Below are 19,274 nucleotides of genomic sequence, written 5' to 3' on the forward strand. Positions count from 1 at the left end.
ACACCTGTCAAATAGTACAAATATTCTACCGAGGATGCGACATCACTACAAGGAAAGACATTGATATAGCAGCTGGTGGTTCTATTATGAAGAAAACCGAAACTGATGCTTACAAAATTATTGATAACACTGCTTCCCACTCACATGAGTGGCACCAAGAAAAAGATATCATTAGATCATCTAAAGCAGCTAGAGCCGATTCTAGCCATGACTTAGATTCCATTTCCGCAAAGATAGATGCTTTCGAGAGACGAATGGAAAAGATGACTAAAGATATTCATGCTATACGAATTAGTTGTGAGCAGTGTGGAGGACCACATTTGACAAAAGATTGTCTCAGTATTGAATTAACAATGGAACAAAGAGAGAATATTTCATACATAAACCAAAGGCCTGGAAATAATTATCATAATAATTATCAACCGCAAAGACCGATTTACAATCAAAACCAGAATTATAACCGAAATATTCCATACAACAACCAACAAGGTCCTAGCAATCAACAAGTATCCAATAATACTTACAATCAGCAAAGACCAAATTTTCAAAACAAACCACCACAACAAACCGATGATAAAAAGCCAAATTTAGAAGATATGATGACAAAGCTAGTTGAAACTCAAACGCAGTTTTTCACATCTCAGAAACAAACCAATGAACAAAATGCTCAAGCATTTAGAAATCAACAAGCTTCTATTCAAAATCTGGAACAAGAAGTAAGTAACCTAGCAAGGTTAATAGGTGAAAGAAAACCGGGAAGTTTACCTAGTGATACAAACGCTAACCCCCGGAATGAAACAGCTAAAGCTATTACCACAAGAAGTGGTACAACACTTAAACCACCTGAAATACCTGTAACTTCTGATGAAACTATTCCTACTCCATAAGAACCACAACCTGATCAAGATAAGGAAAAAGAACCGGTAGTTGAAAAGGTTAATGAAGATAACACAGATAAGAATAAACCTTATGTTAAACCATACCAACCACCACTTCCTTATCCGAGTAAAATGAAGAAAGAGAAACTTGAAGCCGAGCAATCCAAATTCTTGGACATGTTTAAACAGATAAATGTAAATCTTCCTTTCATTGATGTGATTTCAGGAATGCCTAGATATGCTAAATTCTTGAAAGATCTAATCTCAAATAGAAAGAAAATGGAAGAACTCTCGGCTGTTACTATGAATGCTAATTGTTCAGCAGTGCTGTTGAATAAGATACCAGAAAAACTATCTGATCCAGGAAGTTTCACAATTCCATGTTTTCTGGGTAGTCTTAGTTCAATAGAAGCATTGGCAGACTTAGGTGCTAGTATAAATCTAATGCCGTATTCACTATACGCTAAACTAGACCTTGGAGAATTGAAACCAACCAGAATAAGCATACAACTAGCCGATAGATCAATAAAATATCCTAGAGGGATAATGGAGAACATGCTAGTTAAAGTTGGTACTTTAGTATTTCCAGTAGATTTTGTTGTTTTGGACATGGAAGAAGATTCTCAAGTTCCTCTCATATTAGGAAGACCATTCTTAAACACGGCTAAAGCAATGATAGACGTGTTCGGTAAGAAACTGACCCTAAGTATAGAGGATGAGAGTGTTACCTTTTCAGTTGATAGAGCAATGCAACAACCACAATCTGCAGATGATACATGTTATTATATTCAAACTATAGATGCACATGCAGAATTATTAGAAGAATTTCCAGAATTACAAGGAACAGGAGAATGTTCTTTAGGAGAAGGTAATGAACCAATTGATGAAGCTGAAATGTTAGCTACACTTATAGCTAATGGATATGAACCAACAACAGAAGAAATTCAAATGCTAAAAGAAGAAGACAGATATCGATATAAATCATCAATAGAAGAACCTCCGAAATTAGAGTTAAAGCCACTTCCAAACCATTTGGAATACGCTTATTTACATGGTGAATCTGAATTACCTGTAATAATATCGTCTTCTCTTACTGAAAATGAGAAATCACAACTCATTTCTGTGTTGAAAGCTCATAAACCAGCCATTGCATGGAAGATTCATGATATTAAAGGAATAAGTCCTTCGTATTGCACACATAAAATCCTTATGGAAGAAGGTCATAAAACGTATGTGCAACGCCAACGAAGACTAAATCCTAATATGCAAGATGTAGTTAAGAAAGAGATTATTAAACTGCTAGATGCAGGTTTAATTTATCCAATCTCTGATAGTCCATGGGTAAGCCCAGTTCAATGCGTGCCTAAGAAGGGTGGCATGACTGTCATTACAAATGAGAAAAATGAGCTTATTCCCACTAGGACTGTAACAGGATGGCGTGTATGTATTGATTATAGAAAATTAAATGACGCCACCAGAAAAGATCACTTTCCCTTACCTTTCATAGATCAAATGTTGGAAAGATTAGCCGGAAATAGTTACTATTGTTTTCTAGATGGATTTTCCGGATATTTTCAAATTCCAATAGCACCCGAGGACCAAGAGAAAACCACATTCACGTGCCCTTATGGTACTTTTGCTTACAAACGCATGCCATTTGGACTTTGTAACGCCTCTGCAACCTTTCAAAGGTGTATGATGGCGATTTTTCACGACATGATAGAAGAATGCATGGAAGTATTCATGGATGACTTTTCAGTCTTCGGTGATACATTTAAATCATGTCTAGTTAATCTGGAACGAATGCTAATTAGATGCGAAAAATCAAATCTAGTACTTAATTGGGAGAAATGCCATTTCATGGTTAAAGAAGGCATCGTTCTTGGACATAAAATTTCAAAAGAAGGAATTGAAGTGGATAGAGCTAAAGTAGATGTAATTGCTAAACTTCCACATCCCACCAATGTTAGAGGAGTTAGGAGTTTCCTAGGGCATGCCGGTTTTTACCGACGTTTCATAAAAGATTTTTCTAAAATTGCCACTCCTATGAATAAACTCCTAGAAAAGGATGCGCCATTCATCTTTTCAGATGAGTGTATCAAATCTTTTAATATTCTTAAAGAAAAACTCACTAATGCACCGATCATGATAACACCAAATTGGAATCTACCATTTGAACTAATGTGCGATGCAAGTGATTTTGCAATGGGAGCCGTTTTAGGACAAAGGATTGAAAACGATTTCAACCTATATATTATGCTAGTAAGACATTACAAGGAGCACAAACGAACTATACAACTACTGAAAAAGAACTCCTTGCTATTGTCTTTGCTTTTGACAAATTTCGATCATATCTCGTTCTAGCAAAAACGGTGGTCTATACCGACCATTCTGCTCTTAGATACATATTTTCAAAACAAGATGCTAAACCAAGATTAATCCGTTGGATCTTACTCTTACAAGAGTTTGATATTGAAATCCGAGATAAAAGAGGAGCAGAAAATCTCGCCGCTGATCATCTTTCTCGTCTTGAAAATCCCGAATTAGAAGTTCTGAATGAATCAGCCATACAAGACAACTTTCCTGATGAATATCTATTGAAGATAGATTATAAAGAAATCCCATGGTTTGCAGACTATGCAAACTACTTAGTTTGTGGATTCCTTGAAAAAGGATTATCGTACCAAAGACGAAAGAAATTCTTCAGTGATATAAAACACTATTTCTGGGAAGATCCACACCTGTTTAAAAGTTGTCCCGATGGAATAATACGCCGATGTGTATCTGGAGATGAAGCTAGTAAAATTTTAAACCATTGTCACACAGGACCAACAGGAGGGCATTATGGGCCTCAACTAACAGCAAGAAAAGTTTATGAAGCTGGATTCTATTGGCCTACAATTTACAAAGACGCACACCTTCTTTGCAAATCCTGTGATGCTTGTCAAAGGGCCGGAAAAATAAGTCAACGTGATGAAATGCCACAAAATGTCATCCAAGTATGTGAAGTATTTGACATTTGGGGTATTGACTTTATGGGTCCATTTCCAAAATCTCATAATAATCTATATATACTCGTAGCCATTGATTATGTATCTAAATGGGCGGAAGCACAAGCTCTCCCAACTAACGATGCACGAGTTGTAGTCAACTTTTTAAAACGTCTTTTTGCAAGGTTTGGAACACCGAAAGCTTTAATAAGTGATCGGGGTACTCATTTTTGTAATAATCAACTTGAGAAAGTTCTTAAAAGATATGGAGTAACTCATAAAATCTCCACCGCATATCATCCACAAACAAGTGGACAAGTTGAAAATACCAACCGAGCTTTAAAACGTATTCTAGAGAAAACCGTAGGATCAAATTCGAAGGAATGGTCCATTAAATTGGAGGATGCACTCTGGGCTTTTAGAACAGCCTACAAAATCCAATTGGAACCACACCTTTTAGACTTGTTTATGGAAAAGCATGTCATCTTCCAGTAGAAATTGAACACAAAGCATTTTGGGCTTTGAAAACATGTAATCTTGATTTACATGAAGCCGGACGTCTACGATTAAGTCAACTAAACGAATTAGAAGAATTAAGACATGAAGCATACGAAAATTCGTTAATCTATAAAGAAAGAACGAAGAAATGGCATGATAAAAGAATCAGAAGTTCAAAAGAATTTAAAGAAGGAGACAGAGTTCTTCTTTTCAATTCACGATTCAAGCTATTTCCTGGAAAATTGAAATCAAGATGGTCTGGACCATTCATAGTCAAAAGAGTTTTCCCATACGGAACGATAGAATTAATAAATTCAAATGGGATTGAATTTAAAGTTAATGGTCACAGAGTTAAACATTACATACATGGTCCGATGGAAGTCGACAACGAAGTTAATCACAAATTCGACACCACAGCTAACTAAGTATGGGGAGAATCAAGTCTTTAAAGGATAATATATATTTCAGTTAGAGTTAGATTGTCTGTTTTCGTGCAGTTCTCGAAAATGGAACACGTATGGTCTTTCCCTAGCAGACCCTAAAGAACTAGTCTTCTCCCCCCATTCTGAATTTTTATTTTTTTAGGTTTTTACAAAATGAAGACTGCCTGTGAACTAAACCATGGTCTAATGCTACACGCTTTGATCACTAAAAGAAATAATGACATACTACCGAGCGAATTAGTATCAGTAATCAGAGAAAGAATGGACGGAGTTAGAAAAGGATCCAGATGCGAAGATAATAAGTTACAATTTGGTAAAGGAAAATCAAAATCCGCAGCAAAAAGAAGAGCACGACACTTAGAAAGATGTCACAAATGCGGAAAATGGTCACATGGAGGTAAATGTTCAAATAATCAAACCTATTCAAATACCGAATTTGTTACTTTATGCAGAGACGGACCGTTCATATGTTTAGAAGAAAAGACACTGAATGCTCGAGGTTACGCCTATGGAGCCATGGAGAACCAATTAAACCGACTATCTTATGAATGGAATAGATCATATAACTAAGAAATCTATTTCACAGGTATGTCTGTACAGTTTTTATTTTTATTTTTATTTTTAACCTTTTGATAATAAATGCTAATTTGTTCGCTAAAAAGTATTAAATTGGTATTGAATAAAATTAGGTTTGGCGACCGAAATTATTGATATCATTCAAAAATTTATTACATCACTGCGAAATTTAACGTTTATTCTTAAGGTATAAATATCTTTAATCAATCAAACCAAAATATTTCAAAAATTCGTCATGAGTTAAATTAGGTCTTGGAACCGAAATTACTTTACCGAAAAGAGGGGCGCATATTTTTGATAATATTTGATTGATTAAAGTGGGATAAAAAGACAAAAAGATTTTTAATTTTATTTTTACCATGTTTTTTTTAAAATTAATATTTAAATCTTAAATTAATATTGTAAACTCTGTAAAAACAATATATTTAAAATTGTACATATTTGAAAAATTAATATAAGTTTGATATGAATTTATAAATTTTTTAAGTTTGGTATGAATTTTTAATTTTTAAAATATAAATTTTTAATTTTATGCATTTCAAATTTTAAGTTTGGTGTGAATTTTTAATATTAATTTTGAATTTTATATTTAAGTTGTGTGAATTTAAAATCAAAAATTTACTTTATCTCATTAAGTTAAGAATATGATTTTTAAAATTCGTCGTAAGTTGAAGACTAGGTCTTTGAACCGAAATTGCTTTACCCGAGGGAGGGACGAGAACTTTTATTATCATTATTTCTAATCTTATTGATTTAAAGTATGCCAAAAACATTAAAAAAAAAACCCAAAAATCTTAGCTTTTAAAACAATCGCTACAAAAAGACAAATTTTAAAATTTTGTCAAAGGACGGACTAGGACATCGATCCGAAACGACCTCGTCCTAAATAACAAGGGAAACAAAATTTTAAAATTAAATACTTAATTGTTTCAAAAGTTAAAGATTATATAAAAAAAAAAAAAAAAAAAAAAAAAGAGCAAACTCCGCGACTCGCGGAGTTTGAAGTACAAAACCTCCGCGAGTCGCGGAGGGACCAAAACCCAGAAAAAAAAAATAAAAGAGCTGCACGATCATTTCACTCTCCCACACTCAAAAACACTGCAAAATAACAGCGAAAACCCACGAAAAAACCCGAAAAACACCCCCAAAAATCCCAATTTTTAACCGTTAATCACCAAATTTTTTGCTAAAATCATGTTGAGAAGGATGATATCTAAGAATTACTCAAGAAAAACGGTAAATTTCTACACCTAAACACCATTTAATTCGAAATTAGGTGTTCTTGAGCTATTTTTTCCCCAATTTGATTTTGATACTTTTTAGTGTAATTAGACTTAAATTGTTTATGTATTATGCTTGTATAACCTAGATTGATGCTGTTTAACATGATTAGAAGCCTTAAACTTCAAATTTTGAATAATCTAGGGTTTGTGTTCTTGAGCAAATTTGGGGCTTTTTGATATAAACAGGTTATGGCCGATTTTTGTCATGAATTGTTGCTAAATTAAGTAGTGTAACATGTCTAGGTAGTTAAATGATCCAAACTTTGAGCCTAAACATGATTTTGAGAATTAAAGTGGACTTTTTCAAGTCTAAAATTCATGAACTTGATTTTTGAAAGATAATGCCATTTGAGACTTGTTTGATTGCTAGTAATGATTATTTTGACATGTTATTTGAGTTGAATGCCTATGAACTTGGCGAAAATTTTCGTATATGCTTATTTGAAAAAGTGTAGATTTGATAAAAATTTGAAAATAAGCTTAAGTTTGATATAAATTGATAATGTCATTGTAATTATTTTGATTGATGATTTTGCTGACACTAATGCATATTTGGATGCACAAAATTTGTGTTTGATGTGTTTTGCAGAATGAAAGGGGTGAATCTTCATCCCAAGCCCGCAATGCTCCTGCTGAGAATTTGGAACAACAGGAGGTGGATAACTACTACAAGCAGGATGTACCTCATCCAGTCATGACCTTTTCCGATATGCATTTGGAAGAGTTGCACCCGAACCTGAGATTTGACAGACTTTGGATAGATTATCCAAAATATCAACGGGGTTTGCATACTCTTCACTCTAAGGTTGTTGAGGTACCGAGGGTCATAGAATGGGGACCCTTAGAAGCTGTAGAATTGGCCGGGCCAATTAGGGAATTACTTGTACAGAGGTATGGTAATTCTTCTTTTAATGACTGGATATGTTTATTCACCATACGCAGACCTGTATATAAAGTATGGTGTGAAGAGTTGTTATGTAGTATAGAGTTGAATGATCGGGTAGCTAGTTTAACCGATCGTTCTTTTATTAGATTTTTGTTAGGCGGTTCGATGCGACACATGTCTTTACTGGACATGGCTCAGGCTTTACGTATATATACGCCTGAGGAGTTAGCGTCTGCCGATTGTAGAGGATTGATACTAAACGGTAGAAAGATAGATGAGAATTTTGATACACACGGTGTGTGGAGTCAAATGACAAGCCATCACCGTTTCAAAGGGGGAAATTACTCTTATTTGGATATAGATAGAGCCGAATTAAGAGTAATACATAGGTTTTTAGCTAATTCGATTACACAAAGGGGTAAAAACAAAGAAAAGGTAAATGAACAAGATTTGTTTTACCATATGTGTATTCGAGACCCACAGAGCGCTGTAAGTATACCATATTGTGTGGGTTATTATTTATCAGCTATGGTTCGGGGGATGCGTCCACATAGTATAATAGGAGGTGGTATTTTTATTACTTTGATTGGTGAATATCTCAGTGTGGATATAAGTCGGGGGGGATTATTACTAGAAGAGCCGGAACCCCGCGATACTATAGGTTTAAATGTATACCATGGTGCGAAAGTTTTGAAGAGGCGAAATAACGCCGCAGTACGATACCATGGTAGACATCCACAGGTGGAGAGAAACCAGGAGCAAGGTAATATAGGAGGGGGGAATGAGATGCAAGAAATGCATAGGTTTATAGCTTCTCAGGAATACGAAAATGCTAGACAGAGAGCATTTGAAGATTGGCAAGTTCATCAGAACTAGATCATAGCGCATTGCCAACATATAGGTAGAAACTATATTCCTACACCGAAACCCGTCTTCCCTCCTTGGTCGATAGAGATGCAGCCACCATATCCTACGTATGACCCTGCCGAAGCATTCTATAACACTTATGGTTATGTCTGGAACCCCTATTGGTACCAATATCATCCTTAGTTTACTTATTATTATTTTTTTATTTTGTAATTTGTAATTATTGATACATTTAATATTTTTGTTAATATTGTAATCATTTTTATAATTGTCTAACTTTTATTCTTAGATTTTAATAATTTTTGAATGTGAGGTAATATACCAAACTTCAAAAATATGTATATATGTTTGCAGTTTATCTTATGTACACAACAGGGTAAAACAACGCATTTTCAAAGACTGGCATTAAGTTCAGCAAAAGCAACTAATTTTGACAACAAGATGCAGAATATATGTGAAATAACAACAAGACGGAATGAACAAATGATGTGCACCATTTATCATTCAGCAAACAAACGCCAATATATTTGGAAACTTTGGTAAAAATTTAATCATTTTCACACAAATCACCCTCAATAATTTAAATTGTTACTGATTTCTTGCAAATGAGGGCATTGCAAGATCTTAAGTGTGGGAAGGGGTTAAATTCTTTCGGATTTTAAAAATTTTTTATTTAAACACTTGGTTACCATTAAAAATACTAGTAAAGCAGTAGTTGTATTAGAATCTAGTGCTCTCTGATAAAAAAAGAACAGCCCTAGTCTTATATACTGACTACCCAATTCTAGTAAAATTTTTCAAAATTTTCAATTAAATGAATTCAAAATCATGTTTATACATATTTATGAACGATAAAACTAGGTTTTAACACCGAAATTATTGTTACCTCGGAAAGGACATAAATTGAGAAACAAACTAAAATGTCAAAATTCATTTAAAATGGAATAGAGGACGATAAAAAGAAAAATAAAAAGCCAAGTGTGGGAAAATTTACCAAGTTATTTTAAACATATGTCACATATATCTGTAACAAATAACTGAAAATACTTTTGCTTTGGACTAAACTAAACTGTTTTACCCGATGAAAGAAAAGAAGAGATGGATCTACACGATGAATCAATTCCATCATTAAAAGGAAGTAAAGTCTTCCGAAAAAGAAACGCGCTTCTTGATTTAGGTCATGAAGTTGTCGTCCAGACCAGCTGTAGGTTGACGAAAAATCTAGAAAAGTCATCACTAAAATCAGCAGGAAATCCACGGACCTCAGCATTAAACAGGGTCGCCAAGTGGTCAGATTTATCCTAACCATGAGAAGGATTTATCTCGTACAATGGGGGGGCACCGTGCAAATTAGCTTGATAAGACTGATGAATCAGATCCCCAGAAAGGATAATCTCCTTAAAGATTAAAAAATCAGCTTTTAAGACTGATATTACTCAATCCTAGAGATTGACCTTAAAGATTGAGAATTCAAACTCATGGAATTCAATGATATCTAAACTCGAGCTTAAACGAGAAAATATTTTGATCAAAATTACAAACCGATTTGTTTTCTGAAAACCCTATTTTCAATGCGTTCATTACCATTGAACGTAAAATCCTAGGAATTCACCTGGAATTCATTAGGTCACCTGAACTAAATCGGGTGTCAACCGTAAGAACGGTGGTTGCATAGCATGGTCAAAGACAGGACCTTGTGTCAAACCGACAAATTATAAGGGTGAGCTTTACTATTGCTCCTACCAAGGATAGTAATTGCATCCGACACGTTATAGACCATAATCAAAAGCATGTCACGGGACATTGCCTTAACAGTTGCTTGTTCAACGCTTTCCTTTACAACCGGACGGTAGTTTACCGAAAGGTAATATACGGAACAAGTAAACTGGACGTGTTGCTTTCCAAATACAAGGTTAGCAAGTGGGTGACACAAAACCGCAAGTTTTGAGCTAAAATTTCCAAATCTGAAACCCACCAAACCCACAAAAATATTTTGCAAACACCGGTAAAGGGTTATTCCGGAAAACTTATCTAGGATAAAAACTAGATTTCAAAAGATCAAATGTTTTCATAAAGATCCAATTTCCTTAATGGATCTAAATTTTTATAGTCATGTGGGACTGTAAACCATATCGTTACTACCATTGTTTATACCGCCGTATAGAAATCACTGATGTACAAAGTGTGAAGAATAAAGAAGTGATTCTAGTATTTCAAGACAATATTGCTTGAGGACAAGCAACGCTCAAGTGTGGGAATATTTGATAATGCTAAAAACGAACATATATTTCATAGCATTATTCCTCAAGAAAGACAAGCTTTTAGTTGCAATTGTTCTATTTACAAGAGATATTCGTTTAAATAATAAAAGGTGAAGACAAAAGACAGATTCGACGAATTGAAGACGCAAACGACCAAAAAGCTCAAAAGAACAAAAGACAATCAAAAAGGTTCCAATTATTGATAAGAAACGTCTCGAAATCACAAGAGTACAAGATTCAAAACGCAAAGTACAAGATATAAAATTGTACGCAAGGACGTTCGAAAATCCGGAACCGGGACCAGAGTCAACTCTTAACGCTCGACGCAACGGACTAAAAATTACAAGTTAACTATGTATATAAATATAATATAATATATAATTAATTATATTAATTATATATATATTATATATATATATTAAAAACCGTCGGCAGAGAAAACTCCAAGGACTGAGCTGTAAATACTATCTCCGCGACTCGCGGAGTTTGAAGGGGATTTTGCCGCGAGTCGCGGAGCCCCAAAATTCAACTCTGGCTATAAAGCAAACCGAATTCTGATCAAATTTCATATTCTATTTCTATCTCTCTCTCAATATATACGTAATATATATATAATTTATATTTTAATTTTAATTTTAATTTTAAATCCTAATAATAAGGGTATGTTAGCGAATGTTGTAAGGGTGTAAGTCGAAATTCTGTCCGTGTAACGCTACGCTATTTTTAATCATTGTAAGTTATGTTCAACCTTTTTATATTAATGTCTCGTTGCTAAGTTATTATTATGCTTATTTAAAACGAAGTAATCATGATGTTGGGCTAATTACTAAAATTGGGTAATTGGGCTTTGTACCATAATTGGGGTTTGGACAAAAGAACGACACTTGTGGAAATTAGACTATGGGCTATTAATGGGCTTTATATTTGTTTAATTAAATGAAAGTTTGTTAATGTTAATATAAAGATTTACAATTGGGCGTCCCTATAAATTACCATATACACTCGATCGGACACGATGGGCGGGGTATTTATATGTACGAATAATCGTTCATTTAACCGGACACGGGAATGGATTAATAGCCACTACAATAATCAAAACAGGGGTGAAATTACATTCAAGGGTAATTGGTGTAATTGTTAACAAAGTAGTAAAACCTTGGTTTACACGCAGTCGATAACCTGGTGTATTCATTAAACAAAGTATTAAAACCTTGTTACAATTCGAATCCCCAATTAGTTGGAATATTTAACTTCGGGTATAATAATAATTTGACGAGGACACTCGCACTTTATATTTATGACTGATGGACTGTTATGGACAAAAACCAGACGGACATATTAAATAATCCAGGACAAAGGACAATTAACCCATGGGCATAAAACTAAAATCAACACGTCAAACATCATGATTACGGAAGTTTAAATAAGCATAATTCTTTTATTTCATATTTAATTTCCTTTATTTTATATTTAATTGCACTTCTAATTATCGCACTTTTATTTATTGTTATTTAATCGCACTTTTAATTATCGTACTTTTTAATTATCGCAATTTTATTTTATCGCATTTTTATTATTCGTAATTTCATTATCGTTATTTACTTTACGCTTTAATTTAAGTCTTGTATTTATTTTATATTTTACATTAGGTTTTAACTGCGACTAAAATCTTAAAATCGACAAACCGGTCATTAAACGGTAAAAACCCCCCTTTTAATAGTAATATTACTTATATATATATTTGTATTTTTATAAAAGTAAACTAATATAGCGTTGAGCTTTGTTTAAAGATTTCCCTGTGGAACGAACCGGACTTACTAAAAACTACACTACTGTACGATTAGGTACACTGCCTATAAGTGTTGTAGCAAGGTTTAAGTATATCCATTCTATAAATAAATAAATATCTTGTGTAAAATTGTATCGTATTTAATAGTTTTTCCTGCTAAAATATAAACTATTTTATATACACCTCGCATAACATCAATGATCATCCGGTTGTCAAAGAATTCCCAGAGGAACTCCCTGGATTGCCACCAGACAGGGAGGTTGAATTCACAATTGAACTTCTTCCTGGTGCTGAGCCAATCTCAAAGGCACCTTACAGAATCGCACCTTTAGAGTTGTTGGAATTGAAAGAACAGTTGCAAGAGTTGTTAGACCGTGGATTTATAAGGCCAAGTGTATCTCTATGGGGTGCTTCTGTTTTGTTTGTGAAGAAAAAGGATGGCTCTATGAGGTTGTGCGTCGACTATAGAGAGCTAAATCGAGTTACTATCAGAAACAGATATCCTTTACCTCGTATAGACGACTTGTTTGATCAACTTCAAGGGGCCAAGTATTTCTCTAAGATAGATTTGAGATCAGGTTATCATCAACTGCGGGTGAGAGTGGAAGATATTCCTAAGATAGCATTTCGTACTTGCTACGAGCATTATGAATTCTAAGTGATGCCTTTCGGATTGATGAATGCTCCAGATGTCTTTATGGATTTAATGAATCGTGTCTTTCATGATTATCTGGATAAGCATGTTGTAGTCTTCATTGATGACATATTGGTGTACTCGAAGTCAACAGAGGAACACGAAGAGCACCTACGTATCGTGTTGGGTATCCTCCGAGAGAAGAGGTTATTTGCTAAATTTTCAATATGTGAATTCTGGTTGCAGCGTGTTTCTTTTCTCAGTCATGTGGTATCTGGAGATGGAATTGAAGTTGATCCTGCAAAGGTGGAGGCCGTTACCAATTGTCCAAGACCTAGATCGATCACAGAAGTACGAAGTTTCTTGGGTTTGGCAGGCTAATATCATCGTTTTGTGGAAGGTTTTTCAACTTTAGCCTTGCCATTAATGCAATTGATCAAAAAGGGGGTGAAGTTTGAATGGAATGATGAACGTGAGAAATGTTTTGAGGAATTAAAGAAGAGATTAGTTACTGCACTGATCCTTGCTGTGCCAGAAGGAATGGGTGGATTTCAGATTTATAGTGATGCTTCGAATAAGGGTTTGGGGTGTATTCTGATGCAACATGGGAAAGTAATCGCCGACGCTTCGAGGCAACTAAAACAATATGAGAAGAACTACCCTACCCACGAATTGGAACTTGCAGCTGTCGTGTTCACCCTTAAGATTTAGAGGCACTATTTGTATGGTGACACTCACGTATAAAGAGTTGAACATGAGACAGAGGAGGCGGTTGGAACTCTTAAAAGATTATGATGCCAACATTTAGTATCATCCTGGAAAAGCAAATGTTGTTGTTGATGCCCTCAGCAGAAAGAGTTCTGGTAGTATATCATGTCTTATTACTCAGCCTGAAATCATCGCCGATATGGAACGTCTTAAATTAGAGGTATACACTAAGCAAGTAGGTGGCAGCATCGCTCATTTGACTGTCGAGCCTACCTTAATGTCACGAATTAAGGAAGCTCAGAAGGATGATGGGGAGTTATGGGCTATTGTACAAAACTTGGAGAATGATAAACAAAGCGAGTTTTGAGTTGATCAACATGAAGTTGTTTGGCAAGGTGACAGACTATGTGTTCCTAATGATGTAGAGATTCGAGAAGCATTATTGACAGAGGCTCACAGTTCTCCATTTTCTATTCATCCTGGTTTTGCAAAGATGTACCGAGATTTGAAGAAACATTATTGGTGGAGTGGGATGAAGAAAGACATAGCAGAGTTTGTGGCTAAATGCCTTACATGTCAGTAGGTGAAGATAGAACATTAGAGGGCTAGTGGATTGTCACAATCACTAGATATTCCAGTATGGAAGTGGGATAACATTACAATGGATTTGGTGACAGGTTTGCCAAAAACTTTGAGAAAGAATGATGCAATATGGGTTGTGGTGGACCGTCTTACAAATTTCGCTCACTTTTTAGCAATTCGTGAGACGTACTCTGCTAGTCAGTTGGCCGAAGTTTTTCAAAAGGAAATTGTTAGACTTCATGGCACCCCGGTGTCAATTGTTTTAGATAGAGATCCTCGTTTTACTTCACAGTTTTGGAAAGAGTTTCAGAAGGCTTTTGGTACGAAGCTGAAGTATAGCACTGCATTCCACTCGTAGACAGATGGTCAGTCAGAGAGGACTATCCAGACCCTAGAAGATATGTTAAGGGCTTGTGCCTTATAGTGGATAGTGAGTTGGGACGATTATCTTTGTTTGGTTGAAATTGCTTATAATAATAGTTGGCACGCTAGTATAGACATGGCACCCTACGAGATGTTGTATGGTCGGAAATGTAGGGTTCCGATTTGTTGGAACGAACCCGGTGAGAAGGTTATTGAAGGTCCCGAGTTGGTCCGAGTTACTAATGAAAAAGTTGAATTAGCGAAAGAGAAGTTGAAAGAGGCCCGCACACGTCAGAAGAGTTATTCTGATAAGCATCGACGAGCTCTCGAGTTTAAAGTCGGTGAACACGTTTTCCTTAAAGTTTCTCCTTGTAAGGGCATTCGACATTTTGGCATTAAAGGAAAACTTAGCCCAAGATTCATTGGTCCTTTTGATATGTTGGAAAGAGTTGGAGCGGTATCATATCATTTGGCGTTACCCCCGGCATTGTCTCATGTACATAATGTTTTTCATGAAAGGACCCGTCCTAATCCATCCGGACGAAGTCCATATCGATTATAAACGATTCACAACAGTTGTTTACATCGCGAGGTATTTGACCTCTATATGATACATTTTACAAACATTGCATTCGTTTTGAAAAGACAATCTTTCATTACATCTAAAGTTGACAGACACGCATACCATTTCATAATATATCCAACTATAATAGACTTAAGAATGATCTTGATAAACTTAACGACTCGAATGCAACGTCTTTTGAAATATGTCATGAATGACTCCAAGTAATATCTTTAAAAATGATCAAATGCACAGCGGAAGATTTCTTTCGTACCTGAGAATAAACATGCTTTCAAGTGTCAACCAAAAGGTTGGTGAGTTCATTAGTTTAGCATAAATAATCATTTCATAATTTTAATAGACCACAAGATTTCATATTTTCATTTATCATAAACATACGTCCCATGCATAGAGACAAAAATATCATTCATATGGATTGAACACCTGGTAACCGACATTCACAATATGCATATAAGAATATCCCCATCATTCTGGGATCCTCCTTCGGACATGATATAAATTTCAAAGTACTAAAGCATCCGGTACTTTAGATGGGGCTTGTTGGGCCCGATAGATCTATCTTTAGAGTTCGCGTCAATTAGGGTTTCTGTTCCCTAATTCTTAGATTACCAGACTTAATAAGAAGGGCATATTCGATTAGATAATCCAACCATAGAATGTAGTTTCGATCACTTGTGTCTATTTCGCAAAGCATTTATAAAAGCAGCGCATGTATTCTCAGTCCCAAAAATATATATTATAAAACCAATTAAAAAGGGGAGCAAATGAAACTCACGCATATAAATATTGTAAAACAGTTAATAAAGCATTTGCATGTATTCTCAGCCCAAAAATGTAATGAGTAAAAAGGGATCAAATGAAACTCACCATACAGTATTTTGTAGTAAAAATACATATAACGTCATTGAACAAGTATAGGGTTGGCCTCGGATTCACGAACCTATATTATTTGTATATTCATTAATACATATTCTTGTAATCGAATAAATTTATATAATATTTGTTATTTTAGTAAATTATATGTTTCGTTAATAACTTAATTAACTATTTTTATTATATATACTTTAGATACATAAGCAGTATTTATTATAAAAATATTAATATAGTTATGTTATATGTATTTAAATATATTTTTATATAACTAATATTTATTTGGTAAAATAATATTAATAATAATAAATAAAAGGTGTATTTGATTAATAATAATAATAATAATAATAATAATAATAATAATAATAATAATAATAATAATAACAATAATGATAAAAATAATAATAATATCACTAAGTATAACACTAATAATAATAATGATAATAATAATAATAATAATTTTGATAAAAAAAGATAATTTTTCTAACACTGATAAAAATAAAAAAAATGATAAAAATAATAAAAATAATAATTTTAATATTTTTGATAATAAAAATGTTAATAATAATAGTATAAATAATAATAACTTTAATAAAAATAATTTTTCTAATAATGATAGTAATAATGATATTAATACTAATAATACTTATTTTAATAACAATAATGATATTAATAACAATAATACTTATAATCATAACATTAATAATAATAATGATTATAGTAATTTACTAGTAATAATAATAATAATAGAAATAAAGTTAAGAGGATATACCCCTAAGAGCTTTGAGTAAAAAGAAATGTTCTCAACAGGACTCAAACTCAAGACCTCTCGCTAACAACCACACTCCCCAAACCACTGATCTGTCTCATGTTTTCTTTTTACATCCGCAAGTCGTTTATATTTAACCCGATTATGACAAATGGAAGCCCAACTAGGTAGCCCATGAAAATTTAATTGGCCTGATTACTAGGTTAGCCCATGAGCTGTCAAGGAGAGAAATAAAATTAAAAACCCTGAGTGTTTCGGTTCATTGTGGGGTCGGCAGAAGAAACGTTCATTAGTGTAGTAGCCAAAACAGTTTCGTTCAACATCATCATAATTCGATTTCCATCTCCATAACCCACCGTCTTCATTATTTCTTCCATCCTCACCAAGCTCAACATCATCATTAACATAACTTCGATCATACCCACAAACATATCATCATAATTATCGATTTTATCTTCATCATCGTTGTATTATCAATATGTAATCACGTCCATCAGCATCGTCTTTTATCCATAATTATTATTGAATTAGATCTCACTGTTCATCATCTTCACCATATAAACCGTTACTTTTCCTCATCATTAAGGTGTGGGTTTTGATTTGAGCCGTAAATTGAAACAGGAGACAGGAGAGTGATAGCAGCGGCAGTAGGTTCAACTGTCTGAACAGAAAACAGAAGCAAGTGTCGGGCAGTAAAAATGGTTCGTGGTGGTTTTGTTAGAGAGAGAGAAGAGAGAGAGAGTATCAGTTTTAGCGATGGTTATAGGGGTTGAACGGTGGTGGTGGTTGATTACAACCGGAACAGGAACAAGATTTCAAGTAGTTGCAGTTTTTAAAGGAGTTTTAAACAGACTAGCTTCGGTTCATGTTATTACCATCATCACCATTTTTATTGTTGTATCACAAAGGGAACAGGAAGAAAAACAGAAATATTATTAGCTAAGAATAAATGGGTGTTTAGTTTTTCGATTGAACCTAGCTCGACCGAGGAAAATAACTAACCATACGAGAAATAAAAGAAGAAAGAAGAAAAAAAAAATAAATAAAGAGATGGTTGATAATGGTTACCGGTTTACGAAAGTGGGGTGGTGTTGGGGACCGTCGATCAAGAATAGAAAAGGAAACAAGGTGGTGGGTGTTTGTTTACGATGAAGTTTTTAAACCGAATAAGAAGATGGTCGGTGGAGATGGAAGACCCGGTGGTGGTACGTGATTATGATGAGTGGTGATCGAAATAAGAGGCTGGTGATATAGGTGGTAGTGATGGTGTTCTTCGAGTGCAGTAGGTTCACATGGTGGTGATCGGCCGTGGTTGTAGGGTGGTGATCGAATGGTTGTTTGAAGAGGAAGAGGATAATGAGTTGATGATTGATCAAGAAGAAGTAATACATAAATGAGTGTTTGGTTTTTAATCCAGGAGGAGTGTGTATATGTTGTTATATATATATATATATAATATACTCTAACTAACTTGATTGATTATAAGAAAGAGGAGACAAAAACAGTATAATAATTAATATAATAATAATTTAATTTCAATAAAGACTTTTAAACGTTCAATGAATCATCCTCATTCTTGTAATCTTCTACCGACAATTTCAATAGGAATGATATATCGTGTCCATTGCTAAATAGTTAAAATATAAAAGTGTTCCTAAAAATCCCAAATTTTTAGATTAAATATATTTAATTATTTCACTCATTAATTGTTTGAAACCTGATCAAAAAGGTTCAATAATTATTTATTTTCTGTTTCAATTAATATATACGGAGTACTAATATTTAAACTTTAAAAGGTAAAAATATTTTTATCAAACCTAAGATCTTCGTAATCAATTTACAGTTCAATTTTTATTTTCAATCTTCTTAAACACGTATTAGAACTATATGAACACTGGCGAAATGCCAACCGAGATTTACTGACGTTTACCATTTAAGCTCGAAATCATTCATTTTCAATATACACATTCTATATATATATATATATATTTATATATATATGTCAAATCTTGATTAACAAGTTTAAGTAAATAAATAATATATTGATTATATTCTTTTAAACAATTAAATATAATATTATATATTTACAAGTAATATTTATATATATATTTTTATATATATTATTATAATCTATAGTTTTCATTAATCGCATTTTATTTTATTTATTACAATATAAATCTTAATAATCCTAATATTCTAAATTATATTTCAAATTATAAATACCTATACCTATTTAAATATATATGTTATCTATTTACAAATAGTTGTTCGTGAATCGTCGGGAATGGTCAAAA

This window comes from Rutidosis leptorrhynchoides, chromosome 9 (assembly GCF_046630445.1).
Source record: "Rutidosis leptorrhynchoides isolate AG116_Rl617_1_P2 chromosome 9, CSIRO_AGI_Rlap_v1, whole genome shotgun sequence".
Classification (NCBI taxonomy): domain Eukaryota; kingdom Viridiplantae; phylum Streptophyta; class Magnoliopsida; order Asterales; family Asteraceae; genus Rutidosis; species Rutidosis leptorrhynchoides.